Genomic DNA, 16,468 nt, shown 5'->3' with positions numbered 1-16,468 from the left:
ATGAATCAGTGATTCTTTAGTTAGTACTAGATTTTTTAGTCAGTAGCCTCTTCACAGAGACGTGGAGGAAATGTTGCAGTTTGTCTTGCAGTCTGGCCTCTCTTCATATTCCTTCTGAACAGTCTGTGAGAACAAAAGGCCAAGCCTGTAAATAGAAAAGCTGCTTTTGCATATCATCACTACTTGATAAGTATAAACATAGCCTGTTCTCACTTAATTCCTGCCACAAAAGGCTTCTGTTTTACACATGATAGAGCACATGTACTGAAAAACTTGGCACCTGCTTTTTGAAATGCAGGTAGCAAGAAACAAATTTGCTCATTTGTGATCATAGGTCTCTAAAACACTTCATAAAATCTCCAGTGAGATGATTTGCAGAAGCATAATAGAAACCTTTTTTTCAGGTCCTCAGAGAATTCAAAACTGCACTGACTGTTTAGCTTTGAATTGCACAGCTTCCTATCTATGGCCTGACACTTCTTCCTGAGAGATCACTGTGTCTGGGGTCTTTTCTCCACCTTCTCCTGGCAAAGTTCCATGTAATATGTGGTTACTGAAAGCTGTCCTCAGATGGTCTTCAGGATTTCCCAGGCAGGCATTCCTTGAAAATGAACTGGGATTACAGAATAGCTAATCTGAGAGTCCAGCTACCGTTTAAAATAAATTCTGTTCTATCTTTAATGCTTTCAATTTTAACTTTTACACTGAAGTGGCATAAGTTATCTACCAAAGCCTACCAGCTGAGTCTGCTGTCATGCACCTTTCTGGCTCTTAAAAATGAAGTAAAAAGATAGCAAACAGCTATCACAGAACAGCAGGAAACCTTCTCAGAGCTTTACAGGATGCAGGTGTGGAAGCAAAAACTGTAAGTTAGGGAGCCAAATAAGGTGGATCAAGTCACCTGTTTGTTTAAAAGGGAAGATGGATCAGTGCAGCTCTGGGCTGTAGGCTGCGCTAGGAAGTGATTGACCTCTACACTGACTGAATGAGGAGTGAAAAACCTCTGTTCACCCATGTTACCCCTGACAGGGCAAAATGCAGCACAGGCCTCTTTCACACTCTCTCCCCTTTTTAATGTCAAGTGAAGCTTGGAGCTCCTCAAAGTTCAGATGTGGTCTGACCTTTGGTGTGTGTGTGATGTGTCTGGAAGAGAACCAAAAGGAGCTGAAGCTCTCGTGTTCTGCTGTCTGGGTTGTGGCATGGGCCTGTGAGGATGTAAACAAGGGTGGAGAAGGAGAGAGCTTTCATTAGCCTCTGATCTCCTCTCAGGAAGGCGGGAAGCTCAAGAGCTGAAAACATGGCAACATCTTTTGGAATAGACTGTACATGTGAAAAATCACTGTTCTAATGATAAACACTATAATAAATATTGGCAAGACATGAATCCAGCCCCTGCAAAAATGTCTTTTATTTGTTTTTGCAGCTCAAATCACATTTTTCTTTAGCACATCTTTTTAATGTTTGCTATCCTTCACCCCTCTCTAGATTGCCAGCCATGTGAAAGAAATGGCTCTTAGAACTGTTTTCTGTAGAACTGTAGTAGACGTGAATACCAAACAACTTCACAAAACCACTAAATATTTGGCAAACTTCTAGTCTACTGTAATTTTTAAAAAATGCTCAAGACAAATGTTTATGTTGAAGAGGAAAAAATCCCCAGGATAAAGCTGTCAATTAATGGTTAATTTCAGCTTTCCCTGTTCCATAAGTCATACTTCATAAAGAGTGAATACTCTTCTAATTAAATGTTTCTGAACCTTAAAAAGCATCTGAATTGTGAGTGGATGCTGCTCTGGCTTTTTTGGCAAACTGCATACAGGATGTCTGGCCAATTCTGCAGTCTTCTCTCAGATATGTTACTGATCCAAAATATTTTCGCCAGACACCCTGAAATGGAATCACAAGTCTGCCAATTTCCATTTTGTGTATCTTCCTTAGAAAACTAAAACTTACAGCTCATAAGCATTGGTGGTTTGACTGCTCAATGTCCAAACGTAACTCACTGGAACAAAATAACAACAAAGGTGCAGAGGACGATGCCTGGGTTTTGTGAGATAAAATTGGTTAAAAAAGAGCACTACCTAATTTCTAGTTCAGGAGTTAAATCAGGGGAAAATAGTACTCTTAAAACACTAATGAAGTGCAGATCAACAATTATGCTACAACTTCTTCAGCAAAGTTACTGCACTATTACAGTGTTATTTCCCTGAACCTCCCCGGTTCTCCAAAGCAAAAGAGCAATTTTCAGTATCTTTGCACTGTATTATTTTCAATTTTCTCAATTCTCTGAGCTTCAAGTCAGCTCTTTTTGTGACAAACATGTAAGTCAGAGGAAAATTCTCAACAGAGGTCTCATATTCTGCTTTCCTTGGACTTTACAGCAAGATTTCAAACGCTGTTGAAACTGCCAAAGATGAAAAATGTGTGTTATAGTATTACAGATGATAACATAATCCAGCCTGGAGTTTTTCCTCCTACCCAATGCTGTGAGAGCTTAAGCAATGTTATTTCACTAGGCCAGGAATTATAGGCAGGACTTCATTACAATACAGCTGAATGACCTGCTACATGAACTGATCTCCACAAGAAAGTATTTGGGAGTTTGGCAATGCTAATGGTCCTGTAAGTTGGTTCATTGTTCACTAAAGCTGTGGCCTGGGGCTTAAACAACTCTTGTCGTCTAGAGAGGGACAGTTTTTCCTAGATGCCTGTCTTGATTTGACAAGACAGGAGTCTGTGAAGGAGGGCTAAAGCCTCCTGTGCAATGGAGAAGGTAAACCCCCTCCCTCCGAATTACTAGGATTTTTAAATTAAAAGGCTCTCAGGCAAAGATATGGGAATGGGAGTAACAATTCTTTACTAGGAGAAAACTAGGTAGCAATTTAAAAAGGCAAATGCAATCGGTACAAACAAAACTAGTGATAAAGTCCACAACCTGAGGATTCGGGGTGTTGGTAGCAGTCCGGTTGAAATGATAGCTGCTCCTCTTGCAGTGGCTGATGAATTGCAGCTGAAGTGGTGATCTTTAGAAAGGGTATAATTTTCTCTGAAGATCTGGTGGCAGTTGGGGCCGGTCTGCCTCTGCGCCGGGGCCGCCTCCGAGCTCCGCCGCTGCTGCCTCACCGCGCTCCAGCTGCTTCTCTGGGAGTTCCGCCGAAGGAGCTGCTTCTCTGGGAATCCCGCCAAAGGAGCTGCTTCTCCGCAAAATCCCGCAAAGATAGAGCTGCTTCGTCTCCCCAAAAGCTACCCCTTTATACTATAAAAGAGTGCTTGGCTTCCCCCTCTGGGTGGAACATCTCACAATGGGATGGTGTTATGTTACCAGGCCTACAGTGAGTCAGTCAATGGCCCATTAACAAACCATTACCTCTTCGAGCAAACCATTGTTCTTGAGAGAATAACAAACCTGCCCAACTTCCAACAGATGGCAAATAGAATACAAGCTTATCTTACAACCCAGGATAATGCCCATAAGGTATCTGGTCTACATATTGAACAGTTCTACCTCGGTTCAAGTGAAAGGCTTAAATTCCTTACTATTGTTCTGAAAAAAACACTCCCCCCCCCCCCCCATTCTATTCAAGACAAATGCTGATCCACCACACCAACCCATGCTTGTTCCAAGATGAGGCTGTGTTTTGGGGCCACCTCTTCACCTTCCAGAAAGTCTTCTGTGTTGAAGAAATATGGAAAATGTAAGAAGAGCTGTGGCTTTAGTAGTGAATCCCACAGCATATACCATGCTATGGTAATCTGAAGGAAGAACATCCAGTTGATGTTGCTAGAAGCACTCCAAGAAGCTGGTAAAGATTATAGCTAGGCCAGGTCCTGTGCTCCAGGTATGATCACCCAGATGAAGAGGAAGTTTAGATCTGAAGCTCAAGGAGAGAACAATTTTAGGAACAAATTCAGATTTGCTGAACTGGAGAGAAAAGCAGGGACATCTTATAATATGAGGGCGTGCTGGACAGGACAAAAATAGGTCAGGCCTATATGGTCAATCAAACGTTCTCCATTTATTAGTGAGATGGCAGTTTATATACACTTCCATATAGTTTACAGTTTACAAAAGGCACTCTCATTGGCAAGCTAACATTGTTTACCTTTGCCTTAAGGTGGTCAGGCTTTTTACACTGCAGCTCTACCCTAATTTACACTCAGATAGCTCATTACTTTGTAGTTACCATAAGATAATTTCTAACTGCGCCACAAATAATTTCTTACTGCGTCGAAGGCTACCAGGCCCCACCAAGGCCTAGTCTGTGGAGTAGCTCAATTCTCACTCCAGACATAAATCATGCCCTCTCTCTCTCAGAAATTCTTCAACAGGAGAGTGAAGTGATAACCATTTAGAAGGATACAATCATGTACCTAAAGCTAATAAATTCCCTAATTCAAACTTTGCCTGAGATTTTTTGTCCAAACTCATGTTTTGACTTTGAAGGTGCAGCAAATCCCATGTAACCATAGGCAGTGAGAATTTCAGGAGCTGGATCTTCTAGGAAAATCTTGGCTAGGCAGACCAGCTACAGTCTGCAGGAAATGATACAAGAAGAAATACAGGTCGAGCCAAAAGGTCTATCAGATCAGGAGGGCACTGCCTGGATTAGTGTATGGTAACAGCCTGGCTTCCTCTGACAATCCTGAACTCTTGCACCAACATAGCTTTTCTCAAAGCCTGAAAACCTTTTCTCAATCCTCACTCCGTATGTACCCCACCAGGAAGCTGCAGCAGGAGTTCATAAGAAGTGTATGGGTGATTTCAAGTCAAGCATATCCAAATATGCTCTGAATAGTAACCTTTATGTAGTGTCCTAGGTTATAATATTGGGGTGTATTCCATTACCACCTTGAGCTGCAATCCCTTTCTTTCCTTATCTCGTGACTCAGAGATAAATCCCTCCAGGAGGACCTGTTCTTTTAGCCACATGACTGATAAGACCACAGCATTCTATTGTGAGATGCTCTGCCCCATAGGGAGGAGCCAAACGATGCCATCAAGGATATAAGCAGGGTTGTGCAGACAGCAAGTAGATCCCCTCTTCCAAGAAGAACAGCTGAGACCTTCTCTACACTGGAACTCCAGAGGGAAACTGCATCAGTCTACAAGACACTGCTTAGACAGAACCATATGTGCTACCACCACCGCCCTAGCCAGCAAGTGTCAGGTTGTATTTCTAACTCTGTCAGTGGTTCTTCTTTTGTGCTATTGTATGTATTTGGTTCTTTGTTCCCTTTTTCCTAGTAGATTGTATTTCTGACGTAGAGCCTCTCACTGGTTTTGTTTTTCAAACCAGGACACGTAGTGAATATTATTCTCCTTGAAGGAGAACAAATCAATGTCTAGTGAGGGAGGGACTGCAAGCCCATGGGCAGTCATCCAGAATTTTAAAATGCTATCTTTTATAGGAGTGTATATCAGTTTATAAATACCATCAGAGGGTTGAAGTAACTGTTTTATGATTGACAGGTCCTAGAAATAAAAGAACCCTGAGGAGTTCCAGGAGTAGCTTTAGTGGTGGGAACATAGTATTTTTATTCGTAGTTGGATATAGTCTATCATTAGTACAGCAGCTTCTTCTTTTTGTGCAGTATAAAATGGGAGGGAACAGTGTCACTTCTGGTTGTGTCATCCCAGGAAGTGCTTTGTGTTCAATAAAGGGCTTCAGTCATAAAGACTGCCAGCTCAACAAGTTTCACTGAGGTAAAATAAGACATTAATTTAAAATGTTAAAAGCTGTTCTTGCCAAAGCATGGTCTGGAGAACACTAATGGGCTCTGCGTTCAGGGGAAAAGCAAGATGAATATCTTGTGTCAAACTCTCTCTTTTCTTCTGCCAACATGAATTTCTCACTGTAAGGTGAGTGAACACCAACTTATGAAAGTGAAGTAGAGGCAGTGTTATTATCTATTTCCAAGCGGCCTGGTGCTGTTCCAGCCAGTGAACTCTTGCTCACTGAGATTGATTTTTGGCCCTGCTACTTTGAGGTGGCTGCCTGTATCCCTCTTTGCACAGTCATCAGTGCCTACATGGCAGTGGAGGGTCTTGCCATGCTTCCTATTCTGGCCAGCCTCCCAATCTGAGCTTCTTTCTCCTCGCTTGACTGGTGCACACAGGCAAGGCTCAAGCTGCCTGATAAAAACCCCAAGATGATTATGGAGGTTCATTACAGAGTGCCCAGCTGGAGGCTTGCAGCTTCTAGTAAGGGTTGCTGTGCCTCAGGAGGCTCACATTGCCTTTCCACAGGTGTTTCATAAGTAAAAGTATAATGGATGTTTTTAACCCAAACCAGGTTATTCGTCCCTGAGATCACAGAGGAGGCAGACTGTCCTTTCATCCTCCAGGGCTGTTTCTGCTGTCATGGAGCTGCTCAGAGGCCTGTGCTGGGGCTGAGTGTCTGCAGGGTGCTGGGACCAGTGAGGACAGTGAGCCCCACCACTGCCTCCACCCCACCACTGCCCTTCTCCTGCTGCCTCCTGTGCTGCCATGGCGTCTGTATGGGCTGTCCTAGAGCTGTGCTGTTTGTGTGCTGTCAGAGGGGAAATTATGGGAAGCCAGATGAGATTCAGTGACCCCAAACCACCTCAGAGAGGATTTTAAAGGGTTTTTAAAGACAGATCTTTCAAGTGCACAGCCTGAAGTTAAATATTTAAATCTGTGTTTGGACATCAAAATAAACAGGGGTCTGATTTTAGAGTTATAGAACAATTCTGGTTTTCCACGCTATTTCCCAGAGACTCCAATTTGTTTCTGGCAGCCTCTTTAGATCTCCAGGAATGGAGTTGCAGTCCCAGCAATCTGGGGAAAGCTGAGAGCATCCCTGAAAACTTTGCTGAGTAAGGAACTGAGGACTGAAATCTGGAAAAAAATGGAGGCTTCTAGTCTCAGCAGGAATCTAGGTGCCTATACTCAGGAGCAAGACAAAAATAAGTAAGCAAAAGAATTGAAATAAAAAGTAGGTCCTCTCTATTTGTTAACTTCCAGGCCTTACAGCATTGTATGGCTTTCCTAAGTGCTATAGTTTCCACATCACAGCTAGATACTTGGAGCTGAGATTATTACCTTGGGAGAGGACAGACATGAGCTCAAACCCCCTGGACTTGTGAGGCTTCTCCTTTCAGAGCCTGTGTTCCACTCCTTGCACTGTGATAGGAAACAAAGCACTGTTCTCACCTTTGCCCATCTTTTTTTTTCTCTAAAGAAAGCAATAGCAGTTGTGCCAAAAGGGATGACTTGTAGCAAAAACCATGCCGTTTTCAGTAACTGTGTAAGTGGCAGGACTGTAGTTGCTCTGCTCGTTTGACCATTTTTGCTCATCTGTTTTAGGCAGCTCTTGCCCAACACGCCTTTTTTCCTTAGTTGTTTTCTTGTGTGCTTAACTTTCCTTCATTCGCTGGATAAAGAATCCATTTGGGTCTGTGAATTCCTGTCGTGAAAACTCATGTCAGTGACTTCATTCCCTTGGGAGAAAAGATCCTGTGACCAAGAGTCCTAACACTTGAAACAGCTAACACCTAACATCTGAAAGACAGATGCATAATCTGAAATGCCTCCCAGCATCCTCTCTGAGGTCCTTTGAGAGAGGCCAAGACCTTTTCTGAGGGCAGTCCTGGCCAGTTATTTCAGATATATTTCTGAGGAAAGGATAAAGTGGGCCCAGCTGATCATTCCCACCACTGACAGCAGAGGAAGTCAAGAAGAACACGTAGCATTAAATACCTAACAGCAGCCTGAACATGACTGTCAGTTGTCACTGTCACACTAAGTAAGTGATGTGTGCGTGGAGCTAGGATAAACATTCCAAACAACACAGCATCTCTCCCTGTACAGTGTTGTACAAAGCATTAGTGGAAAATTCAAGTAATCTGTGCTCCACAAAGATGAATTCACACTGGAAGACATGTAGAGGCTCAGTAATTAAAATGGGAAGTGAGGAACATATTTTATGAGGGAAGTTTATAAGAGCTGTATTGCTTTGGCCTCATGAGATTAAACTTGAGAGCAGATATGATTATTTTCACATACAGAACATTATAGAAGGGAAGAGCTGATTAAGTGAAATTAGAACATTGGTAGAAGCACATGCTGATAGGAAGATATCACAAATGCACAAATAAATGCAAAGCATTTCTAAAATTGCTTTGTCTCTTTATCTCTTCATGGTATTATATTGCAGCAACTGGGGACCCCTGTCTGAAGTCCTTTCCCTCCTTCCACTTCTCCTCAACATGAAATTAATTTTAAAAGCTATATAATGTGACAAGTCTGTGAAAAACTTTCAAATATATTGACTACAAGTTGTCTTTTGGAGAACAGCAATGAGTTGGACCTTTACTCCACAGCAGATTCACCTTGCATGACTGTGTAAAGATAAAGGGTGTTATTAATATGCAATAATAAAAATGTATCAGCCATGGAAATATTTGGAAAAACTCATTATTTTGATTCATAGGGGACAAACAATGAAAATACATTAATATAGGATTTATGTCCTGTTGCAGAGGATAGATAGATATGATTGTTATCTTAGCTAGCCGAATATCACTTCTACCCTTGGATGAATCCTGGAGTGAAATGGACTGTTCCATCCCACCCCGCAAAAGATTGTGGTTCATCCCGCACCTCTGTACCTGCCCCTAAAACAGAGTCTGTAACCCCATTGGCCCATGCCTTGTCCCAGCCCACCTGGGAGCCCCTGAAAAGGGGGCTCTGAGCGGCCATGCTCTTGGACTTCCTCCCTCCTCACCCTCTGGGGCTTCCCCTCTCCTAAACCCTCCGTTTCTCTCTCCCCTCCCCCGTCCTCCTAAGCCCGACCACGTGCTACGCCTGAGAGCACGAAGCACGGGCCTTCCTACACCCCCAATAAACCTCTTTCCCTAAGAGCAAGCTTCAGAGATCTCTGCCTCCCTACACCCCAACCGTGCAAAGGAGCCTACTTATCCCACAATGTCCTTCCATCTTAAAAACAAAAATCAGCTGCAATTTAATAATCCTTCTGTAAAAATGCAGTGTATAGAGGGGATGTGCGAGAGTCTTATATATAGGTTATATCTGCATAAAAGCCTACCATTATCCTGGATATACTGTATGATTTACACAATTCACCATATACCATAATATGCCAGGCATAAAAAGTGTCCACTTTCTTAACAGAGCATTTTGGTGTTGAACTTCCTAAAGTTCCCCTTCCCCCTTCCAGAGAAGGTGAAATCACATAATTTCCACCTCATTTTCTTAGCTGTCCTGAAGAAGTTTATCATTGGAAAGGCCCTGGAATTCATTTCTGATCACCTTTCTTCATCTGGTCTCTCTGACTGAAACCTTTTTAAGTCTCTCTAGCCCCCTGGTATCATATTTTTCTCTTATTGGACAGCAAGTTAAAACTGATGCAATTCCAGGTTACTTTGGGTCTCTGTAACTGGTCTGGCTTGGAGCCCTGATAATACCACTGAAGGGACTTAGCAAATAATTTTCCTTTAAATTCCTATTTAAAAAAAGGCTCAATGGGACCCCAGTATTTGAACTTCCCACAGCTGGTCTTCCAGCTGCTGTGGGGTGCCATCCCATAAAGTTTAGATCTCTCTCAGGCAGACACTCAGGGAAGCTGCTGATACAGTGAGCATGGATATAAAGACACTGCATTCTCATGCCCCTGCCATTTATCCTGGCCTCCTGCATGCTGTTCCCAGTCAGGAAAGAGATCACTAATCCTTGCTGGGCTTAGCACTGAAGTGGCTCAAGTTTCTGGAGACTGTAACTGTTAGTTTGATGTGCTTCCATTCACTGCTTCCATTTCTGCATCATCGGTTTCCAGGGATATTGGGCATTGCAGTAAGTCTAGCACCATGGTTTTAAATATTCCCCAAAACTGCAATAAAAATGAAACAATCCAGCCAATACTTTGATGTCTTTTTCTTACTAAATCCATGAAAACATGGCTCTTACCAGCACTGGAGGTTTTCCCAACAGCTTTCTTGACACAAAGCAATATTTAGTTGACTAAAAATGCTTGCTTTTAAAAAAAGTTTTCTTATGAAAACATTTTTATAAATGTGAGAAAGTAGATGTATTTTCCCATCAGTGCTATTAATTTCTAGGTGCCTAGATATAACCTTTGCCTCCATGAAGCAGGTTCATGAATGGACACCTAAAGAAATGTGGAATTAATGCATTTATTGATCAAAAATATAAAAAAAAACCCCAAACAAGCACTCTTTTCTAATGGGCCAAAAAGGTCTTGAGAGGCAGACAAAGCAAATAATTCTAACTCATTCCTTCAAGTGATAGATCAGTGTGCAGACATAGTGTTGAACTGAAGATTCTCCATAAATATTTCAGGTTAATGGCTTTTCACCATTCTCTCTGGTACAGGCTCCCCAGTGCTCATTGCCTTTACATTTTAAATTGATACTATGAATTATTGAGAATTCTATTCTCCATAAGATGCTGTACCACAGCCCATCGTTTTTGGTCATGTATTTCATTTTAACCTTGAAAGAGGAAGGATGTGCCCCAACACACACACCCACTAAGATAAATCTGGATAATAAGACATTGCTATAATTTTTACATTGTAACTGATAAGAGGACTTCAAAAGAATATACATGAAGAGGATATAAATTAAATTACTTTTGTTAATTACTCATGCTGTGGAAAGAACCCTATTTAGGAACCCTATTTGTTTGGATCTCCCAAAAAAACATTAAATCTGCCTGACCACAATAAAAATACGTAAGTCAGAGAAGGAAATGAGGAAGGTAATTTTATAGGGTGATCTTAAGTATTACACCTTCAAACATTTTCATCTGGAGAAGATCTTCACAAAGTCATCCTGAAAGGGTATGCGAAAACTAATCGTAAAATCCTGACCTCACAGTCCCCATGCCAACACTATCCATCCCATATTTTACATCCTCTTAGGCATTTAGAGTGTGTGGCTTCTGATTATTACCTTGCTGGTAACTGGGCCCTTGAAAACTTAGAAGAGCAAAGGTAGTCAGGCAATCACTGCTTTAAACATATTAAGAAATTATCTGTAGTAAGAGAGCTTGGTAAAAGACCTGAAAGTGATATGAAGTTGATATCTTGAAATAATTCTGAATGAAAGAAATCTCCTTTGGCAGTAATTTTCTTCTCATTTCTTTCAAGGCACAGCAGTTCTCAATTGGTTCCTGAAAACCCTCCAGAAAAGAGTTTTTGTCTCCCAGTTTAATTGTCACTTCAGTTGTCATTTCTGCAAGAATTCAAGAATGAATGACTTCTGAATATGAGGATACGTACTTACATGATGTTAAAATTACAGCTAACAACACCAGAATCACCGTTTCTGTTGCTGTTTTGAAGTTGTGTTAAAATCCACTGATCAAAAAAACCATCTGCCCACAGCTGATACTATAAAGGCCAGGTATGATGGAATCACTGTCCTTGAAATTCAGCTTTGCTGAGAGGGATTTCAGGCAGCTCCTCTCATCTGCATAGTTGCTATTTTTCCCCGAGTTGTTGTAGCAGAGCCAGCACTTTTCATGTAACAGCTGTCAGATAGCATGTTAGTGACATCTTGATAGATTTATGTCAGCTAAGCAAGGGGCTTATGGGCATAACATGGTTTGGTGCTGTTCTATACAAATTCTGGAATGTGGCTAAAATTCAGTATTTTCCTACACTAGCCTTATTTGCTTATATCAGTCAATAATGGGTTCTCTGCAAAATCTTTCTGATTGTTTTTTAGTTGTCATCTGGATTTATGTTAAGGTATTAGCAATACTTAGCTTGTGTATAATGCTTTAATCAGCAGGCCTTGTGGCCCTTGACTGAGAGATCAATGTCATTTCCTCTGAGAAATGGAGAGGTTCTGGGACTGAGGCAGCTGCACATCACATGACAAAGACAATAATTCAGTATTTTGTTTAAAGTTTGAACCATCCTTTTTGTCCATTGGACAAATAGAGTTTCTGTGTGGAAAATGTAATAGATGACATATGATTAAAGGTTGCAGTAGAAAATGTCTGCATGCAGGAAGGCCACAATTATTTTGATCAAGCAGCAATTGATTCTGAAACTCCCCCTCACATTTTAGTGCTTGATACTGGTGTCTTAATAGTGTTGTTTCTGCATATTTTCTTTAATCAAAAGTTCTACTTACATTCTGTGCCATGTTTTCCTAGTTTAAATGCACTAAAGTGAATTATCACAGCATAAAACTGGAAAAATAAACAAATCTTTGTTTTGATATGAATGAGTGATAAATCAGCAGTTTAAACTCAGTAGGTTTCAAAATATCATTAGGTTGTAAGTGCAAAGTATCACTGAGATCTAGAGACTTTTGATAGCTAGAGACATAACATTTTCATAGCATGAAGAATCTCTTCATAGAAACTCCAGTTCAGAAAAATGATACAATATGTTCTTAACTCCCACAAAAGACAAATCACATCCTTTTCTGAGCAAGGGCCAGAAAAACAGAAAAACATTCCCTCTTGCCTTTCCACTCAAGATCACAAAATGCCTCTGTACCAACTCAAAACTGTATACATAGAAAAATATGTATGTTTCATTGCAGACAGTTATGGATAAATGCTTCTGTCCATTCTAAAATAAATTAATCATTATGTCTACATTTGTTCCTCATTTCATCTGCTTCTCCCATTTGTTCTCTCTCTTCCAGCTACTCTGTTTTAACAGAGTTTTTCTGTTCATCAGCATGTGTTCACAAATTTTATTTTTTATGTGCCTTAATAAGGTTTTGCTCAGAGGTTTGGTTTTTTTTCTTTTCAAAATCTCTTGCTTTAAAAATGGATGCAATATCCAGGCCACTGATTTCCCTTTTGTGTAAAGTCATCGGGTTTTCCCGTATGAGTGGTCAAATGAAGAATGTAGGGTTAACAGAAACCTGACCGATGGAGCCTTTCAGAGGTGAATAATGTGCTTAGTTTCCAGTTTTGGGGAAGACTTACTTGACAGCCAGCCATATTTAGGGAGCAGAATGTGGGGGGTTTGTGAGTCAGGACTTGGAGGCCTCTCACCTCCTGCTGTAGTGCTCCATCCCAGAGTGAGCTTTGTACACATCAAGTGTTTTATATCCACTCTGGAGAGTATGGCCAGGTGTGGCAGTGGTTTTTGTTTTACTTGGGTACACATACTTTATTCAAAAGTAAACACTCATCAAAGTAGATTAAATAGACCAATATTCATATGGAAACAAAGCTTCTAAGTGGCTGCTTTCATGACATTTCTAATTCAAACACTTCTGTATGGCTCAACCTGTCTGATAAGCAACTGGTTTGCTTCTTTTCTTCACCTGCTATGAAGGCATCTTCAATATAAAGAAAAATGCAGCAAACCAAATATGTCATTATTCACTTGGAAGAACATTATTTAAAGTTATGGAAGGTCCATGCATTTCTGCCTTTCTTGACTGTTCTTGCTGAAAGAATCCTAGTTTGCTGCATGTGACATTTGAGAACTGTTGTAGGTCTGTAGAACAACTTGATGTGTTCCAGGGCTGAACACATTTGTAACAGGCACATAGAAAGCCATAATTCTTACTGGTGCATTTGAAAGGCAGAAAGTTTTCCAGTGCAACTGGAGGATCCAATTCTGCTCTTCATACTGCTGCCAAAAAATGACAGTAACTCCACTTGAAGTCATCAACATTGTTGCACTGGAATAATATAAAAATCAGAAATCAGTTTCTAACAACATTTTTCAGTTTTAACAATAAAACCAAGAAAAAACCCTTGAATTTGGCAACCCTTGTGTTTTTTGTCTGATCCCACTGACTCTTCCTTCAGTCACTTGTCTCTCCATTCAGCCAGTCTCTCACAGGCACACAACACTGGTTTCAGTCTGACATTACAGTCACTACTTTCAATAACTCTTTTTTATTTATACTGTCCAGCACATACACTACTGAGTTTGCTTCAGTGGGCTTCCTATTCCATGCTGGGACAGCAACCACTGCTGTCCTGGCCCCAGTAGCCCTAGCCTGGCTTGGCAGCAGGGCCCACCTAGGGAGTGCTGACCGTGCTTTGTGGGGCTAGAGTCTCCAGAGATCATAGATACTAGAAAATCAAGGGCTTTACTAAGGATGTGTGAAATGCATTTTTTTAAAAAGCTTTCACAAAGACAGCAAAAAGGACTCCTGGCAGGGATGTCCCTTCCCCTGCCAAATTTTATATACATTCTTTAAAGTATTAAACAAGTTGCGTCCAATAAATGGCCTAATTTTTTTTCAAATGTGGGAAAAACTTATTTTTCCCTAACTTCCTTCTTAGAAACAATTCAACCATGACTCTTGAAATTTAAAAACACACTAATAACAACAGCCTGGAACAAACACCAGGCATGGAAAATTCAACTGAACTAGTAAAAGTTTAACTAAGTTATAACAGCATCTTAAAACATGAAATGTCAAAAAGTCTCTTAGTAGATATAGAATAACAGTGAAGCACATCCAGCATTTAGTTTTGAATGGTTGATTAGTTAACAAATAGCATCACAGGAAGAAAAAAATGGAAATAAATGAATGGTGGGTAGTAATAGGAAGCACACACAAGCTATAGAAGTTGTAGAAAAGTTTAGAAAGTATTTCAGAGTGTTTTTTTCTTAATACATTCTTTTCTAATAATAAGAAATGTTAGTGGCATATTTAATAAGAGTAAGAAAAAATGTAAAACACATTGGAATGTTGCAAAGTGGTGATAAAGTGATGAATGCTTTCAAACATGTAACTATTTTCATGGCTAAAGAATAATATCTTGGGTGAGCTTTTAACTTTTTCATTCCAGTCTGATATTTTTGTAAACCAGGAAAATGTATGTCTGTCAACTCTGTGGCAGCCACTCCAGTTACAGTGGTATTAGGTCCCATTTCGCCCATCCATGACAAAGAGAACTCTCCATTGTAGGAAACAAAACTATAGGAAATCAACCTTTCCTATGCATTGTAATGTATGATTGTTAGACACCAATTGCACTACTAGTACACATCTAAACCATGGTATAGACAAAGCTTTCTGAAAACCTCTCTTGCATTTGGTTTCTACCTATTTAACCAACAGTTAATAAGTTAATTTAATCAACCAATGCGTCCTCTTTTCTGTTGCTGAAAAATGAAGAGTGGATTCCCTTTCTTTGCTCTCCAAGAGGAGTTTTGCATCAGAGCAAAAAATAGGTGGTGTTCACTGAGATTAAGTGGCTCTAGCTGAAGTTCTTTGCTGCTCAGAAGGAAAGACTACCTGTAAGCTGCTAGGCAAAGATGTTGGCAACAAAGATGAAGCAACCATTTACTGTCATATCCTATTATTATACCCACACAGTGGCTTATGAAAGGTCATAAATCTCTGAGTGTGTCAGTACAGACCCTACCAAAACTACTGAATTTCCCTGATTCTTGGGACCTGATCTTGTCTAGGACTCAGGAGTAACTATTTATACATTTTTGGGTCCCTCTTGTTGTCCATCTGCATTGGAGATGATTCCTATGGATATTCATCTGTATGAATGAGACATCTTGGCCTTTTCATTAGTCAGTTCTTGGGCAGCAAAAAATATCTTGGGACAGTTGTACACCTCCTTTCCCACCTATTCTTGGAAAAGCTGTTTGTGTCTTTTGGGGAACATCAGCTCACACTGGTCTCTTCTAACCATTCCATTCTGTCAGCCAACTTTGCTGCCTTGTCCTGTACTATGAGGTTACCAACACATTCTAGGGATTTATTTTACTAGACAAAAAATAGCAGCTTCTCAAAACTGTGTAATCAGCCATAAATCCAGCTGGACCTCCAAACAGTCACTGGTGCAACTTTCAGCATTTTCAACAGTAATGAGTTAGATTGCACAACAATGGAAAAAATATTATATTTTCTTTTGTTGAAATAGAAAGGAGTAAGTCCCAGTCCATGCAGGGTTCTTTCCAGGGCTCCACACAGATCTTTCAGCAACATTGCCTGTCTGAAAGCCTTTGTAGAAGCTGGAGCTTCGTTGTATTCCAAATACAGTACATTCTGACAAAAGAGTAGAAAAGCATATTCCAAAGAAAGGAATGCTTTTGTATTTAATTTCCTGAGAATATTTCCTTAGCTTTGGGCTTAATTTCTCTTCCAATATACTTTTCCCCAAAAAAGGCTTAATTTGATTTCATACTGTCTCTTTAACATGAAACAGTGGAATGCATCATAATATTTTCTCACTTGCCTAGATTTGCTTTTCCAAATATGTGCATGTATTGAATGTGGTAAAGTTTGGGCAGCAGATGTGGCAGAAGTCTTCAGAAATTCCCTGGTAGATGGCTAGGATTCAGTAAATCCTACCTAGTGTAGCTCCCAAGATGTTGCACGAAGAGACGCTGACAATCTAAGGAGAATTTTTCAATGGAGAGAACTTTCAAAAAATGCTCTAGTTTTCAGTAGGTTGATATGCTCCTGACCTTGCCAGACATGACCGAATGTATTTCAACTCATCTCCCAG

At 40.5% G+C, this 16,468-nt stretch overlaps 1 long non-coding RNA gene across 1 annotated transcript in view; it reads left to right on the top strand.

Annotated features, from left to right (window-relative positions):
- Window positions 1-16,468, top strand: part of LOC144248658 (uncharacterized) — a 176,560-nt gene that overhangs the window by 91,071 nt on the left and 69,021 nt on the right. Inside the window, exon 4 of the long non-coding RNA XR_014952840.1 lies at window positions 4,978-16,468. This exon is cut by the window's right edge and continues 38,488 nt beyond it. This is a non-coding gene — a long non-coding RNA (uncharacterized LOC144248658). The remainder of the gene's footprint in view (window positions 1-4,977) is intronic.

The sequence above is a fragment of the Lonchura striata genome, chromosome 1, assembly GCF_050655825.1.
Source record: "Lonchura striata isolate lonStrDom1 chromosome 1, ASM5065582v1, whole genome shotgun sequence".
In the NCBI taxonomy this organism is placed as follows: Eukaryota; Metazoa; Chordata; class Aves; order Passeriformes; family Estrildidae; genus Lonchura; species Lonchura striata.
Note: the sequence above shows the minus strand (reverse complement) of the source record. Positions and strands in the feature narration are given on the sequence as shown.